The 15,410-nt window shown below is 44.3% G+C and overlaps 1 long non-coding RNA gene across 1 annotated transcript in view; it reads left to right on the forward strand.

The window, feature by feature from the left end:
* Window positions 1-15,410, forward strand: part of LOC135321207 (uncharacterized) — a 352,339-nt gene that overhangs the window by 206,119 nt on the left and 130,810 nt on the right. The window contains exon 6 of the long non-coding RNA XR_010380771.1: window positions 6,968-7,048. This is a non-coding gene — a long non-coding RNA (uncharacterized LOC135321207). The remainder of the gene's footprint in view (window positions 1-6,967; window positions 7,049-15,410) is intronic.

Consider the following 15,410-nt stretch of genomic DNA (forward strand, 5'->3'; position numbering starts at 1 on the left):
GTGACATCCTCCTCCCCTGTTTCGCCTGAGACATCACTGACTGCTCCTTCTCTGTTTTCTTTGCAGCCTCTTCCTCCTCCACCAGACCTCTAGACGTCAGCTTCCTCCTTGGGCTTCTCCTCGGTATTTATTCATTTTCTCAGCTCCAACATTGATTTCTCCTGAGCTGACCTCTCTTCTGGATCCCAGACTCACACAGCAGGGCATTTACTGGACATCTCCACTTGGATGTCTCTTAAGCAAGTCGAATTTCAGACGCCAAGAGTTCAAAATCAAAACTATTGTTCTCCTTCCTCTCCTACCAAATCATCTCAGTAATGACACCGTTATCCATCTCATTTCTCCTGCAGAATCCCAGAATTCCCCTACCTGAGCTTTTAGTTAGTCCTTTAGGTTCAGCCTCCAAATGCCTCAGAGCCAGCTACTTCCCTCCACCTCTGTGGCCACCACTCTAATCTAGGCCATCTTTGTCTCTCCTAGAATACAGCAGCAGCCTCCTGGCAGTTCTCCTTGTCTCTACTGTGGGCTTCCGAGAGTCCATTTTCCATGTGCAGCCAGAGAAATCTTTCAAAAACGTAACTGGATCACATTCCTTCTCTGATTGTAATCTGTCATGGCTTCCTCTGCATGTAGCATAAAACCCTGAGTCCCCAGAGAGCACACCAAGCCCTGCAGGATGGGGCCCCGCCTGTGTCTCAAGCATCCTGTGTACCCCCGTTTTCTGCTCTCACCATTGTCCAGTCCGACGAGCCTTCTTTAAGCTTGTTTCACGCTCCGGATCTTTTCATGACTTGTTACTGCTGCTTTGAATCCCTTTCTCCCAGCCTCCATGTTTGCCCACCTTGTTCTACAGAGCTTGCCTTGAATATCGCCTTCTAATGCGGGCTACCCTTTCCCTAGTACTCTCTGTCCCAGCCTCCTGTTTATTTCTTTGATAGCACATTCCAAATTTGCAGTTGGTAATTCTTCCATTGTTTTGTGTCCCTTTTCCCCCACCAGGGCACAGGGATCACATCTGGGTCATTGGCTGTGGAATCTCAGAGTCTAGCTCAGTGCGTGCACATCAGTGAGACTCTGTAAATACCTGGTGAATGAATGAATCCAATGAAGTGCTAAGTAGATGTGCACTGAATGAATGAACAAAGCTAATGACATCTAAAAGTATGTGACCCTTTTTAGGGGTGATGGCCTTGTTACGGGGAGATGAAGTGTTAAGCCCGATGGACACAGCATGGTGAGAGGGGGAAACACCGGGGACTTTGGTGCAGAAAGATGGAGCGTGAGTTGTGGCTCTGCCTCTTATTAGCTGTGTGACAATAGAAAGTGTTTCTTAACCACTCCCAGCTTTAATGTTCTCATCTGCAAAATGGGGATTAGACATCTTTGCCTCAGAGGATGCTACGAGAAGTAAATGAGATAGTGTATGTCAACCCCCTGGCATGGAACTAGCATGGGATAGGCACTCACCACCTGGTCCTTCATTGCTTTCCTTCTACCAGCACAACTAGAACTTCAGGCCTCAGTGAGTGGATGGGAAAGGTAGTTTTGGAGGAGAGAAATCTTCCAGGTGCCAGCTCCTTCCCCGACGCTCATCCCACCCAATCACATTGCATAGCAATCTCAGACCACGTTCAGAAGCACGTTTGTTGTAGCAGCAGGGGTTCCAATCACTGTGGGACACAGGAGCTAGGCAATGCCTTTGCTTACCCTTCCTTGAAGTTGCAAATTTCAAACTCTCAGATCCTTCTGTTCAGAATATGACCATATTTTGGGGTGAAATCCAGTGTTATTTTTTTCTAATTTTCTTAACTATATTTCCTGATACCCTCCTGACTCCCACCTCCGTTATCTGAAAAGTCTGCTTGAACAAATACCAGCGGCCTCTGAGAGCTCCTCACCCTATTTCAGTAAGTGGCCCTGTCCCATTTGTCTGAAAATCTGCTCTCTGCTCTTTATCCTGGTCCCCTCAGCAGAAGGACTGACTTTTTCTGAGGTCCTAGCTGCTCCCTCTCACTTGGCTTCAGGACTCCTTCCATCTCCTTCTTGTCTCTGTTCCTATCATCTCTCTTTTTATTTTTCCCTCCATTCCCTCCTGATCCTCACTGTCTCTCCATTTACTGTTCATCTCGTCATTTCTCTGCTCTGTGGCCTCCTTGAGTAATATGACTGGTGGAGCAGACACTTGGGTGTCCTCTGTCACATCCTTGGGTCTACTTGTGATTTCGGCCATGGCCTTGGAGGACAGCCTCAGGTCCTCCTTGCTTCTGTGCTTCTCCAGTGCCAGGGCAGCCTGGAAGTGCAGGGCAGTTATCGCCCCAGGGTCAACTCTCCAATGGGAAGAGATTGCAGCAGCGACCCTGGGTCTTAGTGACTAATTGGATTTGGCGTTTGAGAGACAAGGAGGAGTGCAGGATGACTGCCAGGTTGTTGAGACTGGGGAGACTGGGAGAGTCCCGGGGATGGTTCTAGCTGTCAAGATAGAGGACACAGGTGAAATAGAAAGTGAGGGCAAGTGACCTAAGAATCACTTTATTTATCTTTGCATTCCCAACATTTAGCATAGTTCTGGCATCTAAGTGTTCACAAAGTGTTCACTGAAATAGCCAGCCCATTTCTTCATGTGCCAGTGTCTTTATGGAAAGCTATTATGTTGGGATCACTTTCTTCAGAAAGGCAGGTGCAGCTACCCGGGCACCATAATGGTATCCTGGAGATACTGATAGATTTTTCTCTTTTAATATTTGTTCCATTGCAGCATAGAACATCAGTATTAGATTCATAAAACTGCTATTTCCTTGTCATTTATCAAGCCACTTTGGAAGTCATTTGCTTTTTGGGGGGATTAATCTTCCAGAATATCTGTATTGCACAGTATTTCAGTAAGCATCCTAAGTGGTTCAGCAAACATAAATTGTTTAGCATTTATATATCACTTAGATTCTCCAGGAGCTCAACATTAGTTAATTCTCATGATACTTAGAGATAAGAGTCAAATGCAAGTCATGTTTCAAGTTTATAAGTGTTCTCTGTCTGCTTTTTTTTTTTTTTTGGCAGTAGCTATTTCGCTTTTGATCACTGAGATGTCTATTTAATTTTGTTTATTGTACCCTTCCGGGACTGCGAACACATGATGACTCCTGTTTGATGTGCACCTGCTATTTTAATAGCTGTGGCTCAGAGCTGACCTCAAAGGGCGTATGTCCTACCTCGGCATGTTTTTTGGAGCCAGAGGTGATTGCAGTGGCAGGGGATAAACCAAGAAGTTGTTTCATGAATGGCAGAGTCATCTTGGGTTCTAGCTGTTCCCACCCTTGGGAGAATATCTACTGGGCTTCACAAAGACACCCAGCCCTAAGTCTCCCCGACCTCCACCCCAGCCTCTTGAGTGGAGAAAGTGTCAGCGGTAGCCCAGCAGTGAGATGCTTCACTGATACACCAAGGAGGATGCCCTGGAAGGCATGTGCCGCTGGTGACAGCCGCAGGGAGCCCTGGCTAGCCCTTTAAGGGTCTTCACCCCTTTGAGGGCTAGGAGATAGCTGAATGATGCCAGGGAAAGCTGTGTCCCACTTAGACTAAGGCACAGTTGCAGGGATCACCAACCTTAGATCAACCCAGGAATAAAACAAGGAGTCCTGTCTTCCTCCTGGTGGCCCCAGGCTGTGGCTGTGGCTGGCATGAACACTTCCAGCACATGGACCAGAGCAGATATGAACTCCAGCAAGGGGCTGACAAGATGGTCACTGCTCCCTCCTAATACCATGAAGAATCCCCTTGGACCCAGATGCCTCCCAGGGGTGGAGAAGTTTGAGGGATGAATTTTAATTTAAGTCAAACTTTACCCCCAAAGTAAGTCTTGAATTAGAAAAGACCAAGTTATCTTGCATTGAAAGATTAAAAGTTTTCCACCAGCAGCAGAAATGGAAGCCACAGAGCTGAGCTGAGGTTGGTTACAAATAAATTTTTTAAAATCAGTTTTACACGTTTTATAGACTCTCATGACTGTCAAACATTCTATCAGTTAGTTTGCTGATACCCCATTCAGCAAATGAGGAGATTGAGGCTTTGAGGTGGTAAATAACTCACTCGAAGGCACCCAGCTAGTTAAGGGGGTGCTGTTTTCCAAGCCAGGTCTGTGTGACTCAAGTCTATCTGACCCCTGGTCTGTCTGATTTTTTGCTCTTATCCTTTACTCCAGTGGATAATTAGTGCTTCCTAAACTTTCCCACTGAAGTGCTCTTAAGAAGCAGAGGACTGAGATGCATAGCCCTCCCATGGTGGGGTGTGGGTGCAGGAGGGTGAGGACTGGTTAGGGGTTTAATCAGAAACTGTAGGTGACATGGAATTTCTTCGAGTCTGATTTTTTTTTCAAAAATTTGATTTCATATGAAAAACTCACACATTTTATATTCTGCTACATACTATGTTTTTCTACTTTTGAACTATTTTAAATTGTGTAACGTTTAGAAAAATGAGTTATCTCAGATAAGCCGTGTTTCTCCTGTGGCTCCAAGTATAACTCAGCAAACCATTGTGACCCCTCCAGGGTACATACATCCTAATTTGAGAGCCAGTGGGTGGTCTCGGGCAGGTATAAGGTGGAGAGATGAAACATGGATTCATGCAATAAAAGAAAGCTAAAGCAAAGTAGAAAATATTTGGACCACAGTATGAGAAAACAAAGAAATAAAGTATGGTGTGTGTGTGTGTGTGTGTGTGTGTGAAAGACAGAGACAGAGACTAGACAGAGTAGGCAGAAGAGACAGATGGAGAAAGAGAGAGGATATTGATTGATTGGTTGATTGGCCCAGAAGGTTAGAACAGGGTGACAGTGAAGGCTATTGGTTTTGTATCCATGGGCCTGGGTGAGGGATTAACTTTGTAGGTTAGAGCAGGAGGTGACTGCTGCTGAAGTTGTTAGTCTGATCATCATGTGGGTTGTCCATAGTCACAGACCCCTTTCCTGGCCATGTCTGGGAAGAGAGGGGTTCTCTGGATGGGCTTGGCAAGAGTAACTGTCCTCAAGACATGTGGAGCTAGAGAAAGAATTCACCAGTGGGGGGACCCTGACTCTGCCTGCAGATGTGTTCTGGTCTCCAGAAATGCCGTCTTGCTGCTCCTCTCTGTCTCTGGGGATATATTTTCAGTCATCAAGTTACCTTCTGATTCCTAGTTTGTTTTGCAGAAGAGAGTATCCTAGTTATTGGACATGACTATTCCCATTATTGGAAAGATTGTATTTCTTTATTATAAATTGATGAATTCACATCCTGGTCTAACAACCCATCTCCTGTGAATTTGCTTAGCAAACCTCTATCCCCAGAGCGAGGACACGCTTGGGTGAACCGAAGCAGTAGGGTTTTGCATCTGCAAAGCTGAGGTGCATCCCCTTGAGCCCATGTTCGAACCTGTGGGTGTGAAGAAGGAATCTCTCTCTGAGGCCAGGTCTGAGCAGCGGGCCAGCTGGTTTCAGCCACCACTTTCAGTGACATCTCTCTGTAGGTGGACTGATCTTGAACTTAGTCATGGATATACTGATAAAAATGTTCAGTCTCCTTAGTAAGCAGAGGAATACAGATAGAAAAATAACATGGTGTTTTTTACTTAGCAAATGGCAAAGTCATAATAATATATAGTGTTGGGGAGGGTGTGTTGAAAACTGTCCTTTGGTACTGCAGGTGAGAGGATAAATTGGTGAAACCTTTTCACTTTTTTTTCTTAGGTAGTAAAATATTAAAACATTCCTATGCCCTTTGATTCACCAATTTTACATCCAGGAATTAATCCCAAGGAAAGCAATGATGATAACAGTATGGCTTATAACAGTGAAAAACCGTACGTCCCCCACCATACATGCCCTTCAGTGGGGAGTGGCTAAGTCAGCTGTGTTCACATACCTGATGGAGCACAACAAGGCCCCTAAAATGATCATGCAGCAGTAAATTCACAGATACTGAAAGATGTCCCTGATCCAGCTGAGTGAACAAATGTTGGATAATATATATGTAGTCTAATCCTGTTTTTGAATACCTGAGAGTATGTGTGTGTATATGACCACACACGTATGTTTGCATATATGTGCATATGCCCATTAACAGTGGCTTCCCTGGGATGTGGGATGCAGACTGCTTCCAGTAGAACTCCAGCTGGTCCCTTAGCCTTGCTGAGACATCAGAAGACCCCTTGGTGTTAGTCTACTTAGGCTTCCTAGCTTTGCCCACCATCCCTGTGTTAGTGGTCACTTGTTCCTGAGTTTTCAGACCTGGCCAGGCTGGCTTTCGGCTGCTGCTCTAAACTTCTGCTTGCTCTGTGTCTGATTATTTCAATTCTGCCCCATGTCCCCCTCCCCATTAATCCCAGGCCCCTCACACCACTGGGGTTTGATTCTTCACTAATCCATGAACTTCTCCTTTAGTTTCCTGGCTGCAGTTGTTCTTTGCCAAGCTGGTGCCCCTGGGGCTCGACCTCTTTGCCCCCTCCTGGTTCTTTGGCTTTGCATATGCCCGTTTAGCCAGCTTGCTGCTGTGGCTTCTTAGCCACCTGCCGCGAAGCCACGCCATCTGTTTGGTTTTTGCTTACCCACAATGTGTTTCTTCCATCTCCCATATGATTTCCACCACCCCCACGCCTTCGACTGCCCACATGGCAGGACCTGTCACTCATGCCTGGAGAACGTCCAGAACCGTGGGGTTGAGCAGCAGTGAGCTCGCCTTCCATGTGAGAGGACCGGCTGAGATCCAGGTGGCTTTGCCGATGACCCTGTCCTGCCATTCTCTATTAAGCCTGACTTGTGTCTGGGATGGATGGCCTTATCTTTCCATGGAGAATTGGGCTTAACCTGGGCCTGGAAAATGGCTCCACTGACGGGTAGAACTGTGGGATTTAGGGGGAAAAAGTTCCAGAGGTCAGGAATGATTTAATGCTGTACTTTGAAAGCATTACCCAAACTCCTTCTCTCTTTTTCATTTAGGATTTCTACTCTTTGTCCAGGAGATATCACTGGAAAGTAGGTGCCAGAACCACAGATATCCTTGGGCAGATGAAGGTGAATGTGAGTACCGGTTCTAGTACTTATATGATCATCTGGGGCAAGCTGCTGACCCTCTTTGACTTTCAGTTCATCACCGGATAAAAGGAGGGTTAGTAATAATAATAATGCTTATAATAGTTATTGTGTCTTTAATATAAGCCAGCTGCTATGCTAAACCCTTTAATTTAATCTTCCTAACAGCAATATAGTAGGTCCTGCAATTTTTCCCTTTTGTAGGTTGGGAAAAGGACATTTTAAGGACCTTAGATAACCAAGTTCAGACAGCTCATAAGGCATGGAGCGAGAGTTTGAACCCAGTCAAGCCAACTACAAGCCTCCACTCCAATCTGTATTCTTTGCCTTTTCTGTGAACCAGTGTAGGTGGAATACCTCATTCAACATCAGCACATACTAAGTGCTCAAAAATTGCCCTCTGAGGGACGTCCTGAATTTGCGTGAGGTCAGAGTTTAGACTCAGACACCTTTCTCTTTACGGATAGTCCAAGACTTTACCCCCAAAGCCCAGGAGGGGGCTGGCAGCATCTGTCCATCTCGTATCTGAGGCTGTGGGCTGCGTCTTCCCTTCCCTGTGTGACAGCGAGCAATGAAATTCCAATTTATGATCTCCCTCTTTCTTTATGGAGCCTCCATTCCTACACCCCATCAATAATTGTCACTTCGAATTTTTGCAGTGTTTTACAAAATCAACCTATGCTGATCTTGCTGTTGGTTTAAAGCTTATGTGATGAAGAGCTATGCTTGTCTTGTCTTCCTGAAGTAGGCACTGTAGCGCATAGAATCTTCAACAACAAACCCTCATCCAAGACAACCAGGACAATACCTATGACATCAGCCACCACCCCAGCTAATGTTACCCCAGACCCCACCGTGCAGGCACCCACCGTTGGGTGCTCTAAGTGCTGAGCTCAGGGGTCTCAAACTCAAATTCCCGCCAGGCCAGCAGCTTAAATGAGGAAGCAGGCCAGGTAGATGGCAATGAACCTAGAGCCTGTGACCGCAGCAAAAAGGAGACTGCTCTGAGCGCTGGCTGGGTGTTACCGAGCAGGACTACAGGTTCATTTTTGTCAGATCTTCATTTTCTCAAGGGAGATTGTAAAAATGGATTTTTAGGTGCGATTTCTTAATGTAAAATATTGGCAAATAATTCATGTTTAAAAAAAAAAATCCGTATCTGTGGGCGGCATACCATTTGCTTTTAAATTCTCTAACCTAGAGCCCTTTTAGGTTACTGAGTGAACATGACACCAAAATACCAGTATTAACCATGATTCTGGGAAAGTGGACATAATCAAAAGTTTATGTATCTGAGGTCTCTAAAGACCATTGTCAGACTGTTGCCACTTAGAGAGGCAGCCCAGGACCCCCAAAGGGCTCACCAGGGTGACTCCACTAATGGCTGTGGTTTCCAGGCTAATTCCAGGCTCCCGTTCTGGTTTCCTCATTCTTGTTTTTTTGGCTTTGACATTCCTGTGCTCTCTTCTGGCATGATCTCCTACCAGCTGAGCACAGTTGTGTGCGTTGGCATGCTGGAGCTCGGCAGAGGGAAGGTTTTCAAAACCTGGGTGTGCTCCACGAGCCCCTGGAGCCTCCACTCCTGATTGCCTGTGCTGCTGCTGCTGCTGCTGCCTGGCCAGCTTCACACCTACTCCACTGGGAGTCTTTGAGGTGGAAACCCACGTGTGGATGCTAGCTGTGTCGCACAGACACAAGAACCCCAAGCAAAGATCTCACCCAGTGCTTCTGGGGCCCAGCTGGGTGTTTCCGGTCATCGCTAGATGCAGCCCAACCTCGGAGTTCTGAACAGTTGGTTCAGATGGGATGTGGGCGTGCTTGGTTCCTGATGTGTCTGGGCTCTTCACCAGGGACGGAGATGAATACGGTGGGAGCATTGGCCTGAGATCCAGTGCCAGTGGATTGGCCAAGAGGGGAGACAAAGTTATGTTCTGATAGGAGAGACATCTGGCCAGAAGCCTGTGGGATCAGGGCATTTGGATTCTGGTTCACTGATGGGTTAGAATAGGTGCTTTGGGATCAAAGCAGTAAATAATCAGAGGGTATTCAAGGCCTAATTTTGTGTCAGCTTAAAGAGCACAGGCCAAGCCAACCTTAAAATTCTCTGGTCTTTTAAAGTTGATTGTATCATGTTGGTTCATTTTCTGACCTGTGTATTAAGTGTTCTGTTTTTTATTTTTTATTTATTTTTAAACACCTTTATTGTGGTATGGTTCCTGTACAGTAAACTACACATATTTCAGATATACAATTTGATGAATTTTGATAAATGTATACACCCATGAAACCACCACCACAATCAAGATAGCTAGCATTTCCATCACTCCCCAAGAGGTGCAATTTTCAAATTCCCATTTAACCCTTGGTAACCACAAGTTTGTTCTATATGTCTGTGAATCTGTTTCTGTATTGTAGATAAGTTCATTTGTGTCCTTCTTTTTAGAGTCCACATATGAGCGATGTCATATGGCATTTTTCTTTATCTTTCTGGCTTACTTCACTTAGAATGACAATTTCCATGTCCATCCATGTGGCTGCAAATGGCATTATTTTATTCTTTTTTAGGGCTGAGTAGTATTCCATTATATACATATACCACATCTTCTTTATCCAGTCATCTATTGATGGACATTTGGGTTGTTTCTATGTCTTGGCTATTGTAAGTAGTGCTGCTGTGAACATTGGGGTTCATGTATTTTTTTAAATTATATTTCTTTCTGGATATATGCTCAGGAGAGGGATAATTAGATCATATGGTAAGTTTATTTTTAGTTTTTAAAGGAACTTCCATACTGTTCTCTGTAGTTGCTGCACCAATTTACATTGCTACCAACAGTGTAGGAGGGTTCCTTTTTCTCCACACCCTCTCCAGCATTTATCATTTGTAGACTTTTTAATAATGGCCATTCTGATTGGTGTGAGGTGATGTACCTCATTGCAGTTTTTATTTGCGTTTCTCTAACTGTTAATGATGTTGAGCATCTTTTCATGTGCTTGGTGGCCATCTGGATATCTTCTTTGGAGAGATGTCTATTTAGATCTTCTGCCTATTTTTTGATTGGGTTGTTTGTTTTTTGTTATTAAGGTGTATGAGCTCTTTGTATATTTTGGAAATTAGTCCCTTGTTGATTGCATTATTTGCAAATATTTTCTCCCATTCTGTAGGTTGTCTTTTCACTTTGTTGATGGTATCCTTAGCTGTGCAAAAGCTTTTAAATTTAATTAGATCCCATTTGTTTATCTTTGCTTTTATTTACATTACTCTAGGAGCTGGTTTGAAAAAAAATTGCTGTGATTTATGTTAGAGTGTTCTGCCTATGTTTTCCTCTAGGAGTTTCATAGTATGTGGTCTTATATTTAGGTCTTTAATCCATTTTGAGTTTATTTTTGTATATGGTGTTAGAGAATGTTCTAATTTCAGTCTTTTACAGGTAGCTGTCCAGTTTCCCCAGCACCATTTGTTAAAGAGACTGTCTTTTCTCCATTGTATATTCTTGCCTCCTTTGTTGTAGATTAATTGACCATAAGTGCATGGGTTTTGTTACTGTCCTGTTTTGATTACTGTAGCTTTATAGTATAGCCTGAAGTCAGAAAGCATGATTCCCCCAGCTCTGTTCTTCATTTTCAAAATTGTTTTGGCTATTCAGGGTCTTCTGTTGAAGTGTTCTGTTTGAAGAACACTTACAGCTTCTCAACATGTTTGTTATTTTGCATTCTTTCTGGACCTTTTGCAAGCACTGAGTAGCACAGAAGTTAACAAAATGAAAACATGTTAGTTGATGCCTGTGGAACTCATTTTCTGGGAAAAGACAAAACCACTGATATATACTGTTTTTTAAAACTCTGAGGACGTCCAATAAACGAAGCCCCATCTTCCTCCTGGTAAAGCTGCCAGAGTCATTTGAAGCTGCCAGCTCATGGCCACCAGGTACAAGGAGAAGACCAGTGCTTCTTGCCCTTGCTGGGCTTGACAGACCCAGCGTACCGAGACCATGCTTCCCCATTGGTTGGTCCTGCTGGGCAGCTTCCCCATTGATCGTGTCTTGGCTCCCAGAGTTTACAGAGCTAGAAGGGATGGCATCTGGGTCTTGCAGAGCCTTCAGGCTCCAAGTTTCTATTTACTACAGCCAATAGTTTTCATTTCTGACAAATTAAACTGCCTTCTTGGTGTATTGGTGATTCACTGCATGGTGTCAGCACATTTGTGCAGAACAGAAAGTTCATGACATTGATTTGTTGAAATGAGGTAGGAGAGATGCCAGGTTCTTAGAAGAGTGAGTGTCTTAGGGCCAGCACAACTGCTGATCCGGGACTCAGGAGAGGAAGGGTATCAAACTGTGACGGGTGGGACCTGGGCTTTCGCTTGTTTTCCCAAAGGCAGTGAATGATAATGGAATCTGAGCCAGACACTCTTTCACCTGGGCCTCTGTCATGCATTCCTCAGACATTTACTGAGCACTTACTATGAGTCAGGAACTATGCTAGGTGCTGAGGGTAGAGTAATGAATAAGAAACTTCATCACTGTCCTTATGGATCTTTTGTCCCAGTTGTGGAAGGCAATAAACACATAAGCAAATGATGTCACATAATGCGATATGCTCAAAGAATACTAAATAGACTGATGGGATAGAGAAAGGTTGGGGGGGTGCTGCTTTGTGAGAGTTGGTCAGTGAAGGGCACTCCAAGGGGAGGTGACATTTAAGCTGTGACCTGAACCAGGAGGAAGAGGCAGCCACGTGGAGATGAAGGGAAAGAGCACATGGAGCAGAGGGACCAGCAGGTGCAAAGGCTCTGAAAGGACAACATAGCTTGCCATCTTTGAGGGAAAAAGAAGGAGCCATGCAACTGGGAGATCGTGAGCAAAAGAGAGAGTGAGGGGAGACGGGCCAGGAGAAACTCAGTTCAGATGCGGCCTTATGGGCATAGTCACAAATTTAGATTTCATTCTAATGGCTTCTTTCAATTACCAGGAAGGAAGGTGCTGGGTTTAGAAAAACAACGTTAATCACAGGTTCATGGATCTGGACAACTGTCCTTGTTAGTCACATGTCCCAGGTTTACACAAGAGAGTGGCCAAATCCGGGTCTAGACTGCTATCTGTCTCCCCCAGAGTGTGTGCCTTTCAGACCTCACTCTGCCTCCTTTTCTCCCTGACACTGAAGAGAGAGGTCGATTGTGATGGAGGGTGTTGTTATGGAGGTCAGCCCACCCCCACTGTGGCCACATAAGGCTCCGAGACTCAGCGTCCCCATCACACAGAGAGGCCTCAGATGAGCATTACCTGTGCCCATCAGCTAGGCATTACCCAGGTGGAAAGTCTTTAAAGTCCATGGTAACAGGCCTAGGAGAGGATTTCATTGCAGTGTCAAAATAATTGAAGTGAGGAAGCATTTTATGAGGGATAGTAAGTGTTACCTGTTTTCATTGAAGACAGAATAAGACAATACATTTCTTTTATGTAGACTTTTATGTTAACTGATGTCCTTAGACCTTGAAGGGGTCCATGAAAGCAGTTGTGGCATCCATAAGCTTTTTCCACATTTCAAAAATCTCTAATGTCTAGCAGAACCACTTTGGCAGAGTCTACTGTGTAGCAGAATCTGTCTACCAAAGCTGAATGCTGAATACACACATTTTCTAGGGCCCAGCAATTCCTCTGCTAGGTATGGATACCAGATACAGGAATGCTTATATATATTCCCCAAAAGACAGGTACCAGAATGTTCAGAGAAGTACTCTCGAAATAGCCAATACCTGGAAATTACCCAAGTGCCCAACAATGGTAGAACTGATAAGTGAATTGTAGTATATTCATACAATAGAACATACACTAGGCACTGAGAGCAAATGATCTTTAATTATGTGTAACATGGATCTTATCCAATGTTGCTCAAAAGTAGCAAGAGAGAAAGAATACATCCTGTAAAAACCATTTACGCTGGAAGTCAGGATGGGGATTACCCTTAAGAGGGGCTGGTGCCTAGTGACTAGAAGGGAGGGCAAGGGTGCTAGTGGTGTTCTGTTTCTTAATCTGGGTGCTGGTTATGTGAGTGTGTTCAGTTTGTGAAGGTAAATTGAACAACATACTCTGATATGCGTGCTTTTAATTTTAATTCAATTAAAAAATTTTAAATGGTTACTGGAAATTCTGTGATAGCTGTTTCTGGTTTGTATTGCATGCCCAGTTAAATACAACTTTTCATTGTAGAAGATGGGAGAGGAAATTAACTATTGCTGGAAAAATTGTTTGGAAGACAATATTTTTTAAATTATGGGCCCAACCCAGGGGAAAAATTGATGAATGATTTTCTCGGGGGACCCCTTGTGAAAGCTTTGGAGCCAGTGGGCTGAACTTTCAAAACAAACTGTCTCATTGATAGTGTGTTTGTTACTGAGGGAGTCCGCGGCAAGTTAATGGTATTTTCATGAACATTATGAGAGAATGTTGTCATTCTAAGATGACTTAGATCCAGACCTTGCAAGACATAAGGAGATGGTTTAATGATCTTTTCCTGACAGTGTTTTTCAGATTGGCTTGTTATGAGTTTCTTGTTCAGTGAGAGTGAGTTGAGGGTCCCAAGTTCCTCTGGGCTCCTCTCTTTCCCTCCATCTGGAGAACTGCAGATGGCCATCTGTGTTGTCCAACACTCTGATGCCACCTCCTGGTCAGTGGCTAACAAGGAGGACCTCAGGAAAGGGGGGGAATTGTGTGCTGATTGAAAGTGAGTTTGTCATGTGGATTAATGAGACAAAGGGCTTATGTTCTGCTAGGACTCTTGCTTATTGCTTCTCCTGGCAACTGGGCAACCCTCCACCATCTGCCAGCCACTCCTTGCCACCATCTGCCAGCCAACCAGCCAACCCAGCTTCCTGCCTGTTGTGTGAGTCAGTGGGGGGGTGTCAGGCAGTCCATGTAACTGATCCAGCCTGCCCTGGTTTTCCAAGGACAATGCCAGAGTGGCAGCATTGCTGCAGGTGGCGGTGGGAAAGGAGACACCACCACACTCTCCTTTTGCTGCATGGAGTTAGTTTCTGGTCCATGGTGGTAACTTCACTCTGGACACCTGGAAGAGCTGAGGGACAGCTGTCTTGTTGAGAAGGACACAAGATCCCAAATGCTGGAAAGGAGGTGGAAAGGTCCAGTGGCCAGAAGGCAGCTATCTTCTGCAGGAGTCATGTGACAGTAAAAAGAATTGAAGAGCCACCTGCCTAGGTTTTGGACCCCTAAGACTCAGCCTGTGATGCAAGCTGGTGAGACTGCTATCCAGCAGCCATACTTGTCTTTAACTGAGTGTCCACTCCTCCCCTTCCTGACTCAGGGGGTAAATCCAGATTTATCTCAGACAGATTGAGGAATCCAATTCTTCTAGCTAATGACTGGTTTAGGGAAGAGAATTTATCCCAATCCTAGTCAAAGAGAAGAGAAGGGAAATATATTGGAGGATATCTGGTAAATATTCCTTCACAGGAAAGAGTGGCTTCATTGTCATGTCTTGATGTAATCCCTGAAGTGGCTGCAGCCATCTTATGACCATGTGGATAACAGGTCTAGAAACAAACTGACACATTTAGGCTGATGGGGGAAAGACAGAAAGAACCAGGATCCCTTGCCATACCAGAGTCCTTAAAGTAACTAATCCTGAGCTTTCCCACCTCTGGACTTCCCATTGTGGGAGCTAATCTGTTGCCTTTATTGTTGAAGCCTGCTGAGTTTGAATTTTTGGTTACTTGCAGCCCAAACCTCCCCAATTAATCTGAAACTTCAGTCCAACTTTTCCCTAACTGCATATTGTCAATTTTCAGCAGGAAAATTTTACTCAAATAAAGCCTGTGAACTGTTATTTTTGAGACCCCAAATATCTAAAACTTAACTACTCATCTTTTCCTCAAATCTGCACCTCAAATGTGTATTGAAATTAGTAATTTTTGACTTCTCCTACTTCCAGTCTATTAATACACCACAAACACACACATGTATAAACAAATAATCACACAATTTTATTTTAACAATCAAATGCAATAAAATTTTCTAACATTTATGAAATGCTATGCGGCAGGATCTGGGCTAGGAAGTTTATGTGGATTTCTATAAATTATTATAGATCCTTAATGCAGACAGAGGGATGGATAGACCACTTTATCCCCACTATGTATCTTAGAAAAATAAAGCACAGAGCTGTTAGGTAACTCTCCTTAAGTCACACAGCTTATCTTGGATGAATAGAGATTTGACTATAGTAAATGCTCCTCCCCTATGAATGCCTTTCTCTCATCACCTCTCCCTTCAGACCTGTCTTGCATCTCCATTGTCATCTCCTCTCACACTGTCACTCTTCAGGTTTAGGTCAA

This window comes from Camelus dromedarius, chromosome 4 (genome assembly GCF_036321535.1).
Source record: "Camelus dromedarius isolate mCamDro1 chromosome 4, mCamDro1.pat, whole genome shotgun sequence".
NCBI lineage: Eukaryota > Metazoa > Chordata > Mammalia > Artiodactyla > Camelidae > Camelus > Camelus dromedarius.